Consider the following 20,288-nt stretch of genomic DNA (forward strand, 5'->3'; position numbering starts at 1 on the left):
ACCCCTGGTCCACCTTTATGGCGATATCTCGAAACGGCGTCCACCTATAGAACTAAAGTCCATTCCCTCTTAAAATACTCACTAACACCTTTCATTTGATGCCCATATCGTACAAACACATTCTAAAGTCACCCCTGGTCAACCTTATGGCGATATCTCGAAAAGGCGTCCACCTATAGAACTAAGGATCACTCCCTTTTAAAATACTCATTACCGCCTTTCATTTGAGACCCATATCGCTCAAACACATTCTAGAGTCACCCCTGGTCCACCTTTATGGCGATATCTCGAAACGGCGTCCACTTATAGAACTAAGGATCACTCCCTTTTAAAATACTCACTAACACCTTTCATTTGATGCCCATATCGTACAAACATATTCTAGAGTCACCCCTTTTCCACCTTTATGGCGATATCTCGAAAAGGCGTTCACCTATAGACCTGAGGCCCATCCCCTTTTAAAATACTCATTAGCACCTTTCATTTGATACCGATATCGTACAAGCACATTCTATAGTCACCCCTGGTCCACCTTTATGGTGATATCTCGAAAAGGCGTCCACCTATAGAACTAAGGATCACTCCCTTTTAAAATAATCACTAACACCTTTCATTTGATGCCCATATCGTACAAACACATTCTAAAGTCACCCCTTTTCCACCTTTATGGCGATATCTCGAAAAGGCATGCACCTATAGAACTGAGGCCCATCCCCTTTTAAAATATTCATTAGCACCTTTCATTTGATACCGATATCGTACAAGCACATTCTATAGTCACCCCTGGTCCACCTTTATGGCGATATCTCGAAAAGGCGTCCACCTATAGAACTAAGGATCACTCCCTTTTAAAATACTCACTAACACCTTTCATTTGATACCCATATCGTACAAACACATTTTAGAGTCACCCCTGGCCCACCTTAATGGCGATATCTCGAAAAGGCGTCCACCATAGACCTAAGGCCCACTCCCTCTTAAAATTCTCATTACCACCTTTCATTTGATACCCATATCGTAGAAACCACCTGGTCCACCTTTATGGCGATATCCCTAAATGTCGTCAATCCATAGAACTATGGCCTACTCTCTCTTAAAATATTCTTTAATACCATCCATCTGATACACATGTCATACAACCACATTCCAGGGTTACCATATGTTCATTTTCCTACATGGTGATTTTCCTTTATTTTGTCTCCATAGCTCTCAACTGAGTATGTAATGTTCGGTTACACCCGAACTTAGCCTTCCTTACTTGTTTATATTTAGCTTAGAGTTAATCACATCACTTTTTATTTGCATGCAATTTAATACCTTACTTTTCATTCATATTCGCCTTCACTTTCGTTGGCTTACAGCTGTTATTAACTATGAAATTATGACTGTTATTGTGAATGTAAATTTTTGATTTAACGCTTTGCTTGCCACTCCTAGCGTGGGAAAACCCGATGCCATTCTGCATGAGCTATTTGTGTGGACGTCCTTATAGCCACCAGTTAAAGCTTTCTAAGCTTAAATTTTGCTTTAGTCATTCATTTTCACGTTACATGTTTTGATTTTTATTCATAAAGTAAAATGCAAATCGCAAAGTTGCACCGACAATCAAACCCAAGCAATATATGGTCACTGAGGGCTTGCGTACGCAGTTTAGTGGTCTTTTGTGGTCAGTCAATACCGTTAGTCATCAAAGTCATATATGTAGGTAGATCGTCTGCACTCAACACTACACACTTACGTACTCATTTATGTGTGGCATCGACTAAGTGCAATCTGCAGTCAGCAAGCTACAACGTGCCAGATATTTGTATGTATTGTATAAAACGGTCAATAACTTATAAAAGCACGTCATAAATTATTTAAAGTTATAAGGCAAACCACTAATGGGAGGCAAGGCGGCAAATTCTTACGAAGAATCTCTATGGACGTCTTCTTGTCTAGATAAATTCGCATTGCATCAACAAGGAACCTGTCACTCCAATCAATGCTAATGGGAAATACGTTCAATAAGTGGGATATAAAAAGTTGAAAAATCTGGTCAGACAATCGCATGACTCCTATTTGAAACACAAGTGTGCGGCCTCCCCTCAGCTAGTTGCTGCCCAAGAAAAAGAAAGCATTCTTGGATACTTTTCTGATCCAGAGAGTCGAATACCGAGATATTTACACCTCGTAAAGGCAAAAGCTGGACAGTTGAGCACAGAATGATAATGACTTCACACGTAAGTCCTTAATATAGCTGGTGTTGCTCATTACTTAAGGCGTAATGCATGGATTCTAATTGGACGGTGCACTGCTAAGACTCGAATAACCATATATATATGCGCTTTTGTAAACCTGCGGAACTATAGCAGAGCGCTTGGAAACATTAATAAGCCAGACAGACCTCGACACATAGCAAGAGGTCGAGTCAGCCTAGGTAACATGTACAGAAGCAGAGACCAAGTAGCCAGTGCAATCCCAAAGTCTCCACTGAAAGGCATTCCAATTTGCCAGTACCTGTTCGGGTCGAGAGATCAGCTTTTCGGTCGCCACGGATATCCTTATGCCTTGGCATCCAGTTCATTTTTATGAAAAAGTAGTAAGATGAAACCGGAAGTGAAGTCTGTAAATCTTTTACAGCCAACGACCTCACGATTACAGCGCTTACCACTTTGCTGGCCGCTGATTATCTGAAAACTAAAGCGGCGGACAGCATCCCGTATACCGCATTCTCTTTAGAAACGACCTCCATCTGAAAGATGTTGCAGTGACGGTGCGGCCTAAATGTCCACCTAGCACCGAGATCATGGCAGAATGTTCCACCCTACCCTCCGCTCCAACCAGCATCCATCAGTGAACAGGTTTTCAATAGACTCCCTTTCAATTCTAATGCCCCAATTCACATTCTTTGAAAGAATATGGGTGACGAATGCGGAAACACCAGCGGAGCGGGCGCAAATTTGTCTGTTCTTCCAGGGATGAAGTCGAAGTCGGTCAGACTGCATAAGTGCCCGTAGCTCACAAGCTTATATCACGCACTAAGAAGCTGCATTGCCGCCCGTACTTTTTGCCAAGGAGTTAAGCTGGGTACGGATAGCATTACAAGTTAACCAAAGTCCTTCTAACCCTGCCCTTTGAATTAAGTTGTCATGCCAGCTTTCTGAGAGGAATAGTCCCAATATCGGATGGCACCAACGACGCATCCCCAACTGAGGGTTTTCTAAAATCAGATACTGTACCACATCGTAAATGAAACGAGCCTGGGTTAAAGACACCCAGGAATAGCTGTAAAAGGTTCCTCAAATAGGACATTGTTAAAGGAGCCCAGCAAAAATTTGTAGCCCTTGAGTGACCAATGTTTAACCACCGCATCTGGAGCCATTTCTGTATGCATATATGGGTGTGGTTTGTTTTATTCATAAGAAAGGCGATACAGGTAAATTCGCCAACTGCAGCGAATTCTGGAAGAAGAAGCCAGCTGATTCATACACGACACCCTCAACCTATTCGAAATCAAACTTTACTGTACATATAAGCCTGTATGGCGTGAGATCCTCTCCTCTTTCAACTAGCGCAAACCCGAAAATAGCAAAAAGAGCCAAGTAAACATAAGAATGTTAATGAGCCGCTAGATGTCCCCTTAAGCCGGTTCCTCATAACTCATTGCCATCGGGAAAAATGTAATTGTGTAAGGAAACATGCGTGGTAAAGACCCTGGCAGAGTTATACGCAGGAAGTCAAAGTGTAAGCAAAAGGAAGGAAGGAAGGAACAAGTAGGAGTATATGAGAAAGCATGAACACACAAAAATACTAATTGCGAGTGTATGTGTAAGTAATATGAGCCCAACAAACACTGAAAACAAAAATCTCAAATGTTTGACAATGAAAATTGATTCTCAATTTGATATTCAACATTATTTATCCTTTGAAACAAAATATTTTCTCAACTTTTTCTCAAACGTCGATGTTCAACTTGAGAACAATTCGAGACATACTTGAAACGTTTTTTCTCTCAAATGTTTGAGAAAACATTAATTCTCAGTTTGATATTCAGCATTATTGATAATTTGAAGCTAAATATTCTATCAACTTTTTATCAAACGTTGTTCTTCAACTTGAGAATGGTTTGAGATATACTTGCATTTCGTTCCATTCTGGTTGAAAACCATCGATATCATGGAATATTTTCGTTAATAATAATGTGAATATTTTTTGCGCCAATTTTAAAGTACATAATAAGTGTTCATGAAACCCAAGAATAAAATAAAACATGCTTATTTTACATCAATGCTGTCGATAGTGCCGTTGATAATTCGCCGATCTTTAATTTGCATACTTTAGCTGGAAATGTAAAGTTGGACATAAAGTGAAAAAGTAAGGAAGTATTTATATATTTTAATAATATTAAGTTATATTGTACTACATTATGCATAAATCTAAACGAGTTAAAAGTGAAGTGAGGCAAATAATAAATTTGCTTACCGAAAGTGGCACAACAGTGGATTCCATTTCGTTCCGCTTTATTCTCGTTTGAGAGACCAAAAATTCTCAATTTGATAATAAAGAAAAATTCTATAATAAAAATGTGCCTTTTAGCTTGAGAATGCTATCAACGGTTATTTGAAATGCATTTGAAAACGAACGTTTCAAATGTGAGAAATGGACTGATTCTCAAATGTATATCAAAGTGAGAATTGACAAAAATGTTTATTGGGAGGTCTGTTTTTATGGGGCATACGAGTTGACCAATTCGGTGCGCTAGACAATCACGCACACACATACATACGTACTTACACAGACTAAACGCTAGTAGTGTAAACACTTTGAGCAAAAGGATCTCTGTTTGCCAGCTGAAAAGCCGCAACGGATTTCCGGTCGCGTGCCGCATTTCGCATTCTAATGAATTATCCCCACTCCGAGTGCATTTGAATACTTGAATTTGAAATTAGAGAATGTGAATGGAAATTTTCTGAGTTTTTGTATGTGCGAGAGTATATGAATAAATGAATATAAGTTTAGTTAGTGAAGTTGTAACTTATATGATAACAAAAACATACTTGCGACAAAGTTTTAACAGAGATTATTTGAATTTTGTTGTACATGGTTCCTATTCCATTCTTGCATAAAACGTTACTACGACAGTGTACCTGAACTCTATCTGCGGTCATTTGCTTCTGCATAACAAGTGCAACAACAAGGTTTTTTTTTTCAAATACAAATAAAAGTGCAGTGTAATAATGACTTGAAACGTGACATTTACCTGCTGTGTGCCAGGTTTTTGGCTTTAGCTTCGCTATCTACGACGTGCCTGCCTAAGCCTTAACCAAGTATGCATGGCACACGTTCCTAAGTCAGGCAATTACACGTGTGTTGTTCGTTCGCTTGAGATTCTCTTTGTATTTTCTTGTGAGTTGCACATTTGTCAGTTAGCAATTGCATTTACCGTTGTAGCTATTATATTGTGCATGAAGTTGTCAATTGGCTCGTACGAGCAAGAATGTCTTCTTTTTCTTTGTTCAAATAAAATCGGCTATTTTTGTTTGGCGAATCCGGTTTTGTATGCCGTTTTTGTATGCAAGCACGTTTTCTGCCGTCGCTTGGACTTTTATTGACGCTTCCGTAACGGAATTGCAGATGTTGATGATGACGTGAATGTACAATGGCACTTAAAATAGACATTAGTTAATGGATGAAAATTGGAAAGATACGGCGATTTTAACCACATAAGTAAATTTATTTTCCCATTGTTTAGAACGGTCGCATACACTTGAGCTTGAGTATAACTTTAGGAAGGGTCAGCATTAACGGCAGGAATATAAGACGATCTGCATTGAACAAAATGTGTGTTTGCAAGGAGCCTTTTTCCCCCGAAACCAGCATATATGTTGTCTGTGGTTCTTCTTCTTCTTTTTTTTTTAGCGATAAGGGTACCCCAGAAGGTTTTGAGGTGTTTTATGGGTGTTGATGGTCCTTCCCGGATATTGATACGGCACGTTCCGGAAAACAGCACCCTCAAGGTAATTGAGCCTCGTCTGCTAAATAAACAGGATTCGCTGCGCGTAGGTGAGCATGAAAATTGCGTTGGAGAAGCAATCGATTGCAGTGACAACCTCTTAAAAAATTTGGGCAATATAGCCCCTTTGTGGATTTTTAAGATTGATTTCATAAAAAAAAGTTTTGGTCGATTTTTAATGGCAATGCGTACTACTTAAACATCACTGCTGCATCCGCTCGTGCCACGAGTTACCGATTTGTTAACGAGCTTTAAATTAAATTTGCTATTGATGACAAACATTATCGATGGATTAACAATTTCTAGCCTTGGTATTGTCGATTTGTTATCGTAAAGTTATCGATTTACTATCGAATAATTATAGATTATCTATCGAAAAGTTGCCGTTATGTTATTTATTTTTATATTTGGTATCGAAAGTTATCAATTTATTACCGAAGTGTTAATATTATCGCTTTGTGAGCGAACAGTTATCGATATTTATTAAAAAGTTATCATTTTACTATCGAAAAGTTATAGATTTGTTGTCAAAAGTTTATGTGATAAATTATCGACTTGCAATCGATATGTAATCAAGAAGTTATCGATTTGTTATCGAAGTGTTACTACTTTGTTATCAGCATGGTATTGATTTCTTATCAAAAAGTTATCGGTTAGTTATCAAAAAAATTTGTATTTGTCATCAAAAGTTATCTATTTGACATCGAAAAGATATACGCTTTTTATCAGTTTATTATAAAAAAGATACCTATGAAACTTCACTATAAAATCGATGACACATCTGTAAACCGTCGACAACAATCCGATAACAAAACAATAAGAAACCGATGACTAGGGGATAAAAACCCAAAACTCAACGATAATAATTATCAATCGATGGACCACATAATAACAGCGCGCACTTACAAAAGTCGATATTGAAACAATAATTTGTCAGTATCGGGTGTTATCGATAAGAAGCCGAGGTAACTTTTCTCAAAAAGCGCAAAATTATTTGTTTCTGGGAAAGTTATCTCTCTTTTTGTTTAACTTTAATCTCTGGGCGACCTCTAGTTAACTTAAAAATATTCGTTTTCCAGTAGTACATACCAAACTTCAGTGGTACTCGATTCTACACCTTTTCTTTTAATTTTGCGGCCTGTTTGATTTCCATTGGCCTTCCTCGACGTAATATGCTCATATTTATTCTGGCTATTATCTTCGTCTATCAGTTACACGCAAATTCTTTGTAAGCCAATGGTTTATCGAAGTAATTTTTTTTATCAACGTTAAGTCCAATCCATTCAATATATAACATTTTCATAATTATCCATGTCGTTCTTTCACAAACCAAATCGTTTCATGCCTCTTCACACTATTATTTTACTATATTGTATTCTTCCTACAACTCGTAATGTTTTATCTAACTTTGTTTTCTCATTCCGTAGCTGGCTTCACCGAAAACTTCCCTTGGGTATTCTTTGCAGTTTTCCGCATTCATATCAGCTTACTTTTGTTTCCGCTACACACTTACTCTTTAGGTATTGTTTTAGTTTTCAGTTAGTTTTTCTTGCCACCATCCTTCCGTTTCCTTTTCTTCGTTGCTTTACATTCTATTTGCCTTACTCCCTATTGTATTTAACTCTGAATGCGGTTTTTCATTGCTATTGTTGTTATTTGTTGTTACATTTGTGTGTTTGTTTGATTCATTTCTTTAGCTGGTTTTTGTCTTTCGGTAGATAAGTACTTATCTTTATTGGACAGTTGAATTGTGTATCTGCAATGATTAAGCAGTTCACTTATTTCTTCTTCTTCTCATGCTTTTGCAGATGCTATTATGGCGTATTGTTTTTCGCACTAAGTACTCATTGAAGGCCATTGCACAAGAAAAGTTGATTTTAGTTGCGCTTTGTTAAGAAGAGTTGAGCCGACTTGAGCTGAGCTGAGTTGAGTTATTTCAGACTCATTTGGCGGTATTTGTAATTAAGTACAAGTTTTAAAAGCCTGTCAAATTGATTGACGCCAAATGGGAAACGCGGCAACTGTTTCCTAACATTTTAAAAATTAATAGATGTAGAATTTTTTAAAAATAGTAGATTTTGGAAATTGTAATTAGTGTAATGAGTTTCCTATTCGAAATTTCAAAGTATAATTGACAAAGCCTTCGAAATATTAGGCGGTGTTTCTATTAAATGTTACCTTTTGGGTGGGCAATGTCTTATGTAGTGTGAGGGGATATGCTATGAGTAATACGTAAATGTATTGAAACAAAAGGAGGGAATTTGACTCTTCGCTATCACCTAGTCTAGGAAATGACGTCCCTATAGCGAGCGGTATTAGCTACACACTATCGCATTTCAGGACAGTACTATTTCTAGTTTTGCACCCACCTTGTTGTTGTTGTTGTAGCACTCACAGGACCTTCAACTAAAACTTTTAGCATTGTGATGTTCTATGAAATTGAACTTGCCTTTCCTGCAGACCGTTTGAGCGCGTTCTTATCTGTTTCATTGATATAGCTTAGATATAACCGTTATGATGACAGTTTTGCTCAGCAAATTGTTTCGTTGTGCATCCGAAAATCTTCAGTTTAGAGCTAGTTACAAAGTCTGTAGTGCAAAACTGTTACATTGCAGAGGTAGACGGGTTTCTTAGCTTCAAAAAATGTTAAGCTTATAGTTATTACTACACACTTGCAGACATTTCATTCGCGACAAATTCATCTACCGCGAGGACGTAATGGTTTACCATGACTTCTACTTGAGCACAATATGCAGTAAGCAAAGGGGTTTAAAGCATGCACTTTTGTAAGTTAAGTATATTTCAAATAAGACTTAGGTGAACAGATCCCTTCCCTAATATCACAAGCGCTTCTACAACCAATGTGGCAGATGACTTCGGTTGCCAACTAGTTTTGGTGTGTCTTAAATATACTAGTTTCGCAGATCTGTTGTATATTTCGGACATCGGCTCACCATTCACCGATTATTAAGACATCTACTCTGCGGAGTTAAAGTGGTTGCGTAGCGCAACCCTTTCAATTGATTGTTACCGCAATTCATAGCTTCTCCAACGCAATTGTCAACCTCACCTACTCAAAGCGACGCGTATCGTGCAAACACGGTTGCCATATCATATTTTCATTTGGGACCAAAATTCATCGAAAAAAGGACCAAGTCACAAAGAAATGGACCAAATTTTTGTATTTTTTAATTCGTTTACAAACAATTTGGCAATTCACAAATGTGTCGAGTTCCTTGTAAAACCTTTAATTTCAGCTATGGTAAAGTTCAATGTCACGCACACTTACGTTTTAACAAAAATCCTTATATAAAAATCTACATTAAAGTCTTATTTTTAACCTAAATCCAGAGCTCGATTCTATCACCTTTATCATAAAATCAGTCCTAAAAGGTAAAAAAAAATTATTTCCAATAAATGGGTGCTCCAATTTTTTTTAATGATACTCAAATTTACTTCTTTACTCGTCCGTTTACCAATACAGCCACACGCTTCAATTTTCCCATCTACGGCCTAGATTCAGTAAGTGCTAGTTTTGAAATGAACATATAATTTATTTTAGACAAAAATTTACATTTCAAAACACATATTTATTGAATCTAGTCACAGTCACCAGATTGACCATTGAATTGAAAGTCCTTAAAAATTTCAACTGTGTAATAAAGTAATTTTGATCACATTAAACGAAGTACATACTAGAAATTAGTCAACAATGTTGTTATAAAAGTTTCTGGGATTCTGCTCTCCTCTCTGATCTTATAAAATATCTGCGTTAACTAACTCTAAATATGCTTGCACGCATAACTTGAACAAAAATTAAGAAAGTGCCAAGTGCATCTAACATAAAACAAATTATTCTCATGCTATGATTTAGTTTTCAATGCAAGAATGGCTTCATCAGAGGCAGACTCCGTCTCATTTGTTCAAGGTACCCTTTCATTTGCAACAACGTTTTTGAGTACAAATAGTGACAAAAAACTATCAAGTAAAGTGTTTGATAACCGATCGAAATATCTAGCCACTATAACAAAATGTTGTGATTGGCCGCTTGTATCATCAACAATTAACGAAAATTGCTTTCCTTGAAGTGCTGTTGTTCGTACTCATTTTACTAACAGCACTTTTTTTCGTAAGAAATCCATTGAGGTAAATTGAAAATTATATAAGGGTTAATGAAGGTGTAGAAAATTTTGTGGGGAGTGTTGTACATATTGTAACGAATTTAGTGCAATTCCGCCTATTTGCAGCCTTCTACTAACGTTCGAATCACTAAACTGTTGATTAAATAATGCAAAATGGCCATTATTCAAGTACTTCTATTGCTCGACAGATAGCGTGCATAATCAAACTGATTGTCGTGCCTCTTCTGTTGCGGCCTTTTATACTCTGTGATTTCTCGTTTGTATACATCTAGGATCTTCCAGAATTTACTTAGTTATAGCTATATAATTATAACTACAGATGCACGTGTATAGCTTCTCATATGCGCGTGTAATTGTGAGCGACACTTCCACAATTATAATTGCATACTTTTGGGAACATCTCAGATATGATACCTGCATGTGTTTGTGCGTCTCGTACATATGTGCAGACATAATGAATGATTTATTGATGTGCATACAAGTCACTGCTTGGCATCGGCTTAGAGATGATAGTATCCCTTAGTGTTGCTAATATTCGTCACAATATTTATCTCAGTGAAAAACGGATAAAATTACCAAAATCTTGGCTACAGCCCAAAAAGGACCAAAATTCAAAAAAAAAAGGACTAGCGGACCAAATGGGCTTGGAAAGGACCATTCTTGGTCGAAATGGACCAAAAGTGGCAACCGTGCGTGCAAAGTCAATTATTTATTTAGTTTGATTTCAATGTTTGTGCAGTAAACATGCGTCACACGCACTCTTTTTTAAGCGGGCGTGCGACACTTTCTTAATGTATGGTCATCGAAATCAAACTAAATGAGCTGTCGTTGATTTTGACGAAGTTGTCATTGCGCTCTCGCTCATCGTATACGTATATGGTCGCTTAGGAGGTGCTCAGCTCACGCCCACCCCTGATCATAAGCTGATTTTGAAATGCGCGCCGATGCTTTACACTTTTAACACGTTTATTTTAGCTTCATTTGTACGTTTTTGTGTACGAAAGTTTTTTATATCAAATAATAAAAAAATGTTACGTATACGCATCGGTAACCGTATTTTCAGGTGGTACCAGGGTTGCGCGTTTACACCATTTTTTGGATTGTTTACACTTTTATTGTAAACAATTGTAAATAATGCAAGCAATTGTAAATATTTACCAGCATATGTCATTTCAACTTATATTGTAAACTGTTAAGTCAAACAGATCGATTTGAAAGGTCCAAAAGTTAATTTTTTATTTATTATAAAATGAAATTGACCAAAACAATGAAGAATCGGACAGTGAAAATGAATAAAAAATATTAAAATAAAATATTAAAGCTTCGAAAATTGTTTGAAAAATAGTGAAAATGCTTAATTAGTAGTAGATTGTAAAAAAAAAGCAAAAAAATGAATTGTTTAAAATTGTTTACAAAAATGAATTGTTTACGTAAGCAATTAGCTTTTAAACAATTACATTGTTTACATGTAAACAATTGCTGTAAACAATGTATACAGTTTACAGGGCCAACCCTGGGTGGTACGTATATGTTTTCGTGCAATTGGTTGGTGTTTTTATTGAAAAAAGTCCTTATTTAAATTTTTTGTTCATTTGATCACTATTCCCACATGCACTTCGTTCAAGACGATTTTTCACTTTCCTTACCATTTCAGGAATTTTCGCTGTTTATTTTTCGACTATCAATATGTATCGTTTGATATTGCTGCCTGCATTATAAAACGAATATTTTATACACTTTACATATTAGAGTTGGTAAACAATTTTCCCGCCACAACAAAATTTTAGCGACCTTATAAAAAATTTTGAAGCACAATCGCTTGGTTGCGTAACAGCTTTTTAAATATTCATACATATACATATAACAAGCAGCAAACCTACATAAGTAAATTGGTTATTTAACGATTTGACCTTGAACTGAACGCTGCTGCACACCACTCGTTGAAAACAAATAATTTTAGAGTGCACGTTGCGGTTTTACAGCACTCAAATGAGCAAACAAAAAAAAAAAGACAGTTTGAACAAGAAGGGAAGGCTAATTTCGGGTGTAACCGAACATTACATACTCAGCTGAGAGCTTTGGAGACAAAATAAGGGAAAATAACCATTTAGCAAAATGAACCTAGGGTAACCCTGGAATGTGTTTGTATTACATTGGTTTCAAATGAAGGTATTAAAGAGTGTTTTAAAAAGGGAGTGCGCCATAGTTCTATAGGTGGACGCAATTTCAGGATATCGCCATAAAGGTGGACCAAGGGTGACTCTAGAATATGTTTGTACGATATGGGTATCAAATTAAAGTTATTAATAAGGGTTTTAAAAGTGAGTGGTGGTAGTTGTATATGTAAAGGCATTTTCCAGATGTCGACCAAAATGTGGACCATGGTGACCCAGAACATCATCTGTTGGATACTGCTAATTTATTTATATATCTAACAGTAACGAAGAGTATTCCTGCCAAGATTTCAAGGGCTTTTGATTTCGCCCTCCAGAACTTTTTCATTTTCTTCTACTTAATATGGTAGGTGTCTCACCCATTTTACAAAGTTTTTTTCTAAAGTTATATTTTGCGTCAATTAACCAATCCAATTACCATATTTCATCTCTTTTCTCATATATGGTATAGAATCATGGCATTTTTTTCATTTTTCGTAATTTTCGATATCGCAAAAGTGGGCGTGGTCATAGTCGTATTTCGGTCATATTTTATACCAAGATAAAGTGAGTTTAGGTAAGTACGTGAACTAAGTTTAGTTAAGATATGTCGATTTTTGCTCAAGTTATCGTGTTAACGGCCGAGCGAAAGACAGACGGTCGACTGTGTGTAAAAGCTGGGCGTGGCTTCAGCCGATTTCGCCCATTTTCACAGAAAACAGTTATCGTCATAGAATCTATGCACACACCAATTTCACAAGGATTGGTAAATTTTAATTCGACTTATGGCCTAAAAAGTATCCTAGACGAATTAAATGAAAAAGCGCGGAGCCACGCCCATTTTGAAATTTTGTTTTATTTTTGTATTTTGTTGCACCGTATCATTACTGGAGTTGAATGTTGACATAATTTACTTGTAAAGATTTAAAATTTTTTGTTAAAATTTGACTTAAAAAAAATTTTTTTTAAGTGGGCGTGTTCGTCATCCGATTTTGCTAATTTTTATTTAGCGCACATATGGTAATAGGAACAACATGCCTGCCAAATTTCATCACGATATCTTCAACGACTGCGAAATTATTGCTTGCAAAACTTTTAAATTACCTTCTTTTAAAAGTGGGCGGTGCCACGCCCATTGTGCAAAAATTTACTAATTTTCTATTTTCCGTCATAAAGTCAACGCACCTACCAAGTTTCATCGCTTTACCCGTCTTTGGTAATGAATTATCGCACTTTTTCGGTTTTTCGAAATTTTCGATATCGAAAAAGTGGGCGTGGTTGTAGTTCGATTTTCTTCATTTCAAATAGCGATCTGGGATGAGAGCCCAGGAACCTACGTACCATATTTAATCAAGATACGTCAAAATTTACTCAAGTTATCGTGTTTACAGACGGACGGACGGACGGATGGACATTGTTAAATGAATTTCTTTTTTCACTCAGATCATTTTGATATAAAGAAGTCTATATCTATCTCGATTAGTTTATGCCATTACGGATTACCGTTATGCGAACAAAGTTAATATACTTTGTGAGCTCGGCTCAGCTGAGTATAAAAACAATGCAAATAACAAAAAAAAAAAAAAAAAAAGGCTAAAAAATCAAACGCTGATTATAATGTCACAAATATTTGCGCTAAAATATGAGTTTCAAATGAAATGGAAAAAAGTTGCGAAGTTAAACTAAATCTTTGAAAATAGCTTTAAAAATTTGCTTAAACAGTAAAAGGCGATGTGAATTGTGCTGTTGTGGTCAGGAGGCCATGCCAGCTATAAATGTGTTATAAATTTTTTACATACATATTTATTTTATAAATGGAAGTAAATGTGGATGTGTTGATAAATGTTTCCTGAGTATCTTTTTTGCGTGTGAGTGTTTGTGTATGCTTTACAAAGTACTGAAGTGGGCATGTAGTTTTGTATGTTTGCATACAATTTGGCTATCTTTTCTTTGCACAAAATATGGGGCGCGGAGTTGCCAACTTTAATGAATGACGGTCAACGAAAATATAATAAATCAAATTCTTAAGAATTTATGTTAAGAAATTTTGATAGCAACGAGGAACTATATGCATACCTTGAAAGGGGAAAAGTGTGCAATAAGTCCGCTTTCACTGCATATCGCTGAAAATGGTGGCAGCATATGCCGATGAATGAAAGAGCTCGAAACAATTGCAAGCAAATTCAGAAATGGCTAAAAATGCATGCGAGACAAAAATTCGAATGCAGTTTATAGGGCTAAGGAAGTTCTAATTATCATTAACAATATTAACCGAAGATGTAAGGCTGTTTAAATTCCATAAAACAATGTTTCATTACCAAATTTTTGTGCATTTGTTTTGCTGGTTACACTTATTGCCTTATTCATAAAAATATAATGGATTTAAAAGCATTTTTAAAATGACATTTCTACACAAAATCCCACATAAATACGGAGGTTTAAAAAAGGAGAGTGGAGGACAGGAAATATTACAAATCAAAAACGAAGCCAGAGCCGTTACCTGACGGCGTGCCATCAATTTGTTATCGAAGTGTTAACGTAAAAGAGTCCTGGGGTGTACTGGGGTCTATTGCCCTCTCTCTCACTGGGTGTTTATAGCGATTGTAAAGCCGATCCTATAATATGGAGTCCTTGTTTAATGGGCAGCCACAAATAAAGGAACCTACTTCAAAAACCTTCATGCAGGCTTTTAATGCTTAGCATGAGGGGAGCCCTGAATATAACGCTGCCATTCTGCACATTTTATATGTAGACCTGGTTGAAAAGAACGCAGCGTTAACAACTGCAGCAAGGTTTAGTGCTACGAGGCAGATGAGCGCACATAATACTGCCATAGTAGTATAGCGACATCAATAACTGGACAAAAAGACTACCATATTCCGAACCAGAACTAAAAAGAGGCAATAGATGTGAATGGTTGGCGCAAGGGTGCACAAATGGCAGACGAAATGATACCCGTTTAGATTGATGGTTCCAAAATAGTGGAAGGAGTAGCATCTGCGGCATACGGCGCTCATTCGAAAATAAACAGATACTGTAAACTCCCAGATCACTGTAGCGTTCTTCAGGCGTAAGCAATAACCGTACCCAAAACCGTAGAAACTCTGGAAAAAAGTACTTCAAACTGCAACCACGTAGACTTTTATATTTACAAAAGACAGAAAGTAGGGCAACTACATAGCAGATCACAACATCCTAAAGTATGCTAGAGTATAGGAAATCCCTGGAAAGAAACCCTAGGGAGAATCTTACATCTATTTTTATGTATTGTTAGAAGCAATTGAACTAGTTAAAAAGCGCGCATACCTCGAAGTTTGCTCCGTAAACGTCCCAATCAGATTGGGCGACATTGAGGGAAGGCAAAAGATGCACATGATCGACCAAGCGGGTAAGGCGAGGACCTAAACGCGGGGTTGTTATGGGTCGGAGATCATGTGTAGGTCTTGCTATCTTAGACTAACAAAGTTACATTTAGATTAACAGCAAAAACAATGTCAGCTTAATCAAACGGATAATAACTATTGTGACGGACACAAAATCAAGCTCTAATAGTCGCTAATCATATTTGTACTGATGTATGGCTCGGAATCTAGGACGGTCCGAGAGAAGATGAGATGGAACTGAAAGCGTTAGAGGGAAAAGTTCACCATAAGATTTATGGTCCTGTCCATGATGCCGACGGCGAGAAGCGAACGAGGTATGACGACGAGCTGACCCCAGCGGGTTAGGGGGTCAGAATATATACGCGGTAGATATACCTGTCGTAAGAGGTGACTAAAATACCAGATTCGAGGGGCTGTGTAGCGCAATCCTTCAGGTTGCCAGCGCAATATATAGCTTCTCCAAACCCAATTGTCAACCTCACCGCGGCGAATCCTGTTTCCCTAAAGGACGGGGCTCTAGCGACCCCACGCTCCTCATGGAACTTGGGGGTGGGGAGGGTGTGTTGGCCTGAAGGTTTAATGTGGCCATATAAATCGTTACCGAGATGGTCGGGCTAGCACCTTAATGGTGCTGTGTTACGGGGCGTACCGGATCTGTATCCGGCAAAGAACCATCACATCGATAACACTCCCCAAAGGCTTCGGGGAGCAACCTTATCACTACAACAACAACAGGCAGAAACAGGTATGCGGATTGATTTACGAGGGTGGGCCGAAATATTTAGATCTCGGGCCTAAACAGCCATGTTATGCGAATGGACGCTCCTGCCAAGAAAGTACGTAAGTCGACGCCGCAGTTTGAAAGCACAGGAGGAGCAAGACCTCTACTGAGTTGGGAAATGCAGGCCGAAGAAGACTTTATATCCCTTGGTGCTCTCAATTAGCGTCATTTGTCGCGAAACAGGGATAGCTGGCGTGACTTGTTACGAAACGGCCAAATTGCCATAATGGCAAGAAAGATACGCCAATTTGTCAAATCTTTCTCTTATCCACGTCTGAAGAAATCGAATTACTGATACTCTCTATTGATAATATTGTGTCAGTAGTAAAATTTTGAACTTTACTGCCAAGGTTATATAGTGAATAAGTGGTTCAATAGAGCTTAAGTAGGTAATATCTAATTAAACTAATATGCCTAATCCGCACACAAACTGTGGGAATTTACAATCTGCGTAAATTCCTACGATTGGAGGATTTTAGAAATCCAAGGCACGTCTCTCTACCTAACTTAATCCGATTACCCCACCCATCACCTATTAATATCATAATCCTGTTTAACAATATTTTTGACCTGAATGTCATATGACTAATCACATAATACACTGTTATGTCCAAGTACGTCATCAAACACCAGTTTAATCTGGTGTTATTAGTACAATTTGGTTTTGTTTGTATTCCCCATTGAGCCACTGATTAATAAATATATGCAGAATGACTGATTGGCACACCTAACACAAAACTAACACAACCAAGTGAGTACAAGCACTGCTCTAGCATGTCAACAAAAATCACATGAAAGTTACGTATACGCCATGGTGCACGCATCATACGAAAATTTTAAATTTGCATGTCAACAGGACATTTGAAGACATTTTATTAATTTTCAGTGTTACAAGTAAAAAACAAAACAATACAAAACAAAAACAAATAACTAAAATAACAATAAAGTGAGTTGGCCGCTGTTAATAGCGTTTGATTAAGTAAATGACGAATTTTTGTAAATGGATTTATTATGTTTAGTAAGTTTAAGTAAATTTTTGACGCGGTTACTTTTTGATGATTTGACGCGTCCAACGCTTTTATTTAATTTTCCGATCAACGCGCTAGATTTTTACTTGACTCTGCGCCACGGAGGCTTGTCCCTCCTCGAACTCGAAAATATTTTGATGTTACTTCTACCGGACTGTATGTAATATTTGTTCCAAATATGATCCAAATCGGACATTAAAGGTCGCTTTCTATTCATGTATGTATTATGTTTCCCAAATATGAACCAAATCGGACAAAAAATACGATTTTTTGGAATATTTCGATCCATGCGGCACCTATCGGAGGGTTATTTCTTGTTATTGCATTGCCATCGGGTTCTAAACTATATTCCAAGTTTGAAGCGAGTAGCTTATAGGGAAGTTACTTAAATTTCAATTACAAAATTCGTGCCGGCCAGTCAGCCTGTCAATTCAAGCTAAATAAAACCGTTTAAAAACACAACAAAACAAATTACTACAATAACTACAAAGTAAGTTGGCCGCTGTTAATAGCGTTTGAGTAAGCAAATGGCGAATTTTTATAATTGGATTTATTATATTTAGTAAGCTTAAGTAAATTTTTGACGCGTTTACTTTAACTTAAATTTTTGATTAAGTAAAAAACGAAAGGAAATTTAGAAAGTCTTTATATTACAAACCAATTTAAGTTGTAGGTACTGGCTGGCCTCGGTCAACCTGTAGACTGAAGTCACAACACCACCGACGCCACCTCTCTATATTTGTTGTTATTCGTTTGCAAACTGAAGCCAGAAGCTCGAGCCAAAAACCGCAAAGTGAAAAAGAGAAAAGACATTGAACAAGAAGTCATGACGCTGGTGACATGGCGACAAATGTTCTGGATCGACTGTAAGCCAAAACTGCTTACGGAGAAAAAAGTGTTGTTTTGGCCACAAGCTCAATGCAATCTTACAAATTTTTGCTATCTTTTGCTGACACTATTCTTTAGTATCCTTAAGTGTTTGCAATCCGATATGCCATTTTTAAGTCTACTTTTTATTCTTTTTTATTTATTTAATTTTCTTTTAATTTAATTGCATAACCGTGACTATGACTTAGGCACAAGCCAAAAAATAAATTTTATTCATTAAAAAATATAAACGACCTAGCGCTTGGCAACAATCCATCTTACGAGCAATTCATTTACATAAAATAAAGGAGAGTTTAATTTGCCTACTTCTATTAAAAAACAAAAAGGTTATGACTTTGCCTTGAAGTGTCGTTAAAAGTTGCGTTCCAGCAAACAATTTTTTTTTTTCAATTTTAGTAAAACTTAAAACAGATTGTCTCCCCCTGTTTTGCTAATAAAATGGGCTGTAGGATTTCTCTATTTTTTTTATTGGTTTATTTCGTTTTTCCGGGTCGATGCATTTAAAACTGAAAAGATAAGCCGAAATTAAAGAAATATTTTTGGAAGCAAAGTAGGCGAGATAAAGAGAGAAAGAGCAGTAACAGCAAGAGCCAAGATAGGGGAAAACTGAGTAGTTATCAGCATGGAATTCTGGCGAATGTGTTATAGTGTTAAGTTTTATGATTTTTGTCCAAAAACAACATTTTACTATCTAAAAAACTCAAAGTGAAGATTTGGTAGGAGCTTGCTGAATCCTAATGTAGCTTGAGAGAGACTTATTCATAAATAAATCTTGGTTTAGCTTTATACTGCCTTGTGCAAGCTGCATGACTGTGCTGCCTCCGAGAGAGCAATGGATAAATGTAGTTATCGGGGGCAGTGCACTGATTAATAGCTTCACGGAGGGCTCGAAGTTGTACGGAAAAGCAGGAGAGGTTTTGTCTATCAGAAGTTCGATGTAAGCTGCAAGTTTGAGCCTATCCGATCACTGTAGTGTCTTTTGAACGGAAGCTGCCGCGGGTTGAAGACGCGTTGAATGGGATGCTGTTCAGTGCCATTACGGTGCCTATCTACTAGGATAGGGGAAAGCAACAGATGGAAGGAAGTGGAAAACATATGTGAATATGTAAAGACGAAGCCTATTTAATTCTTTAGTGTCACCGCGTACACTTTTTCTGCGACACAGATTGGTATGTGCTTGTCTAAGCTGCCACAGTGCAGTATTCTAAGCCAGTATTTAAACTACGTGGAGTGCGCATTTCCCAAGGCTCTTAGTATATCTTTTAATGTCGGAATGTGGCACCATATGTCGAGCAGCTACATCGATGAACGATATCAACTCGTTGGAAGTTGTTGAGTCGTATCGGAAAAATTTACTGCCGGTAGCCCTAGTGATAAAGCCGGTTTCCTCCATTTCATTTTTTTTCGGGGGCAGTAACCTTTAATGTTATATATTCTTGGATATCGTGAATACTGTCCTTCTCTATCTTGGTAGAACTCTCTATTTCCAGATGAGAGGAAACAAACATTATGTTTAAGAACTTCCCCTTTGGTATTTATTATTTCAAATAAAATTTAAAGCCACCTAACTTTTTTGTATATGTGACAGAAAAGTAATTTAAAAGTCCTGACATATAATCTTCATGCTTTTTATTAGATTTATTCTTTAGTTTTTCATACTGCTTATGTTACGCGTTTAATTCTGCTTTTTCTTTATTTCCACATCCTGAAATTCCAATCAACGCTAGCTTTGCAAAGTTTTTTCACTTTATTTATGACGCTGCCAAAGCTTTAAAGGACGCACGTAGTTTTTTGAGTGTACCAGCTTGCTCATTAGGTTGGGTCAATTTGTATGGACGAAAGTTAACCGATATCGCGCCATCGATTTTTCGATAGGATTTGGGCCCAGGAAAAAAAAAGATTTCGAGCCTGCGAAAAT

The 20,288-nt window shown here is 37.0% G+C and overlaps 1 protein-coding gene across 8 annotated transcripts in view; it reads right to left on the reverse strand.

Moving 5' to 3' along the window:
• The window catches only part of LOC137243197 (micronuclear linker histone polyprotein), a 553,070-nt gene that overhangs the window by 162,613 nt on the left and 370,169 nt on the right, over nt 1–20,288 (reverse strand). The window contains exon 1 of one of the 8 annotated variants that reach the window (XM_067770583.1): nt 8,365–8,466. The exons of the other annotated variants lie outside the window; for them this stretch is intronic. The gene's annotated coding sequence lies outside the window, so the exon portion shown is untranslated. Of the gene's footprint in view, nt 1–8,364; nt 8,467–20,288 lie in introns of those variants that run through there. 8 annotated transcript variants of the gene reach the window in all.

Source organism: Eurosta solidaginis, chromosome 3 (assembly GCF_040869045.1).
Source record: "Eurosta solidaginis isolate ZX-2024a chromosome 3, ASM4086904v1, whole genome shotgun sequence".
Classification (NCBI taxonomy): Eukaryota; Metazoa; Arthropoda; class Insecta; order Diptera; family Tephritidae; genus Eurosta; species Eurosta solidaginis.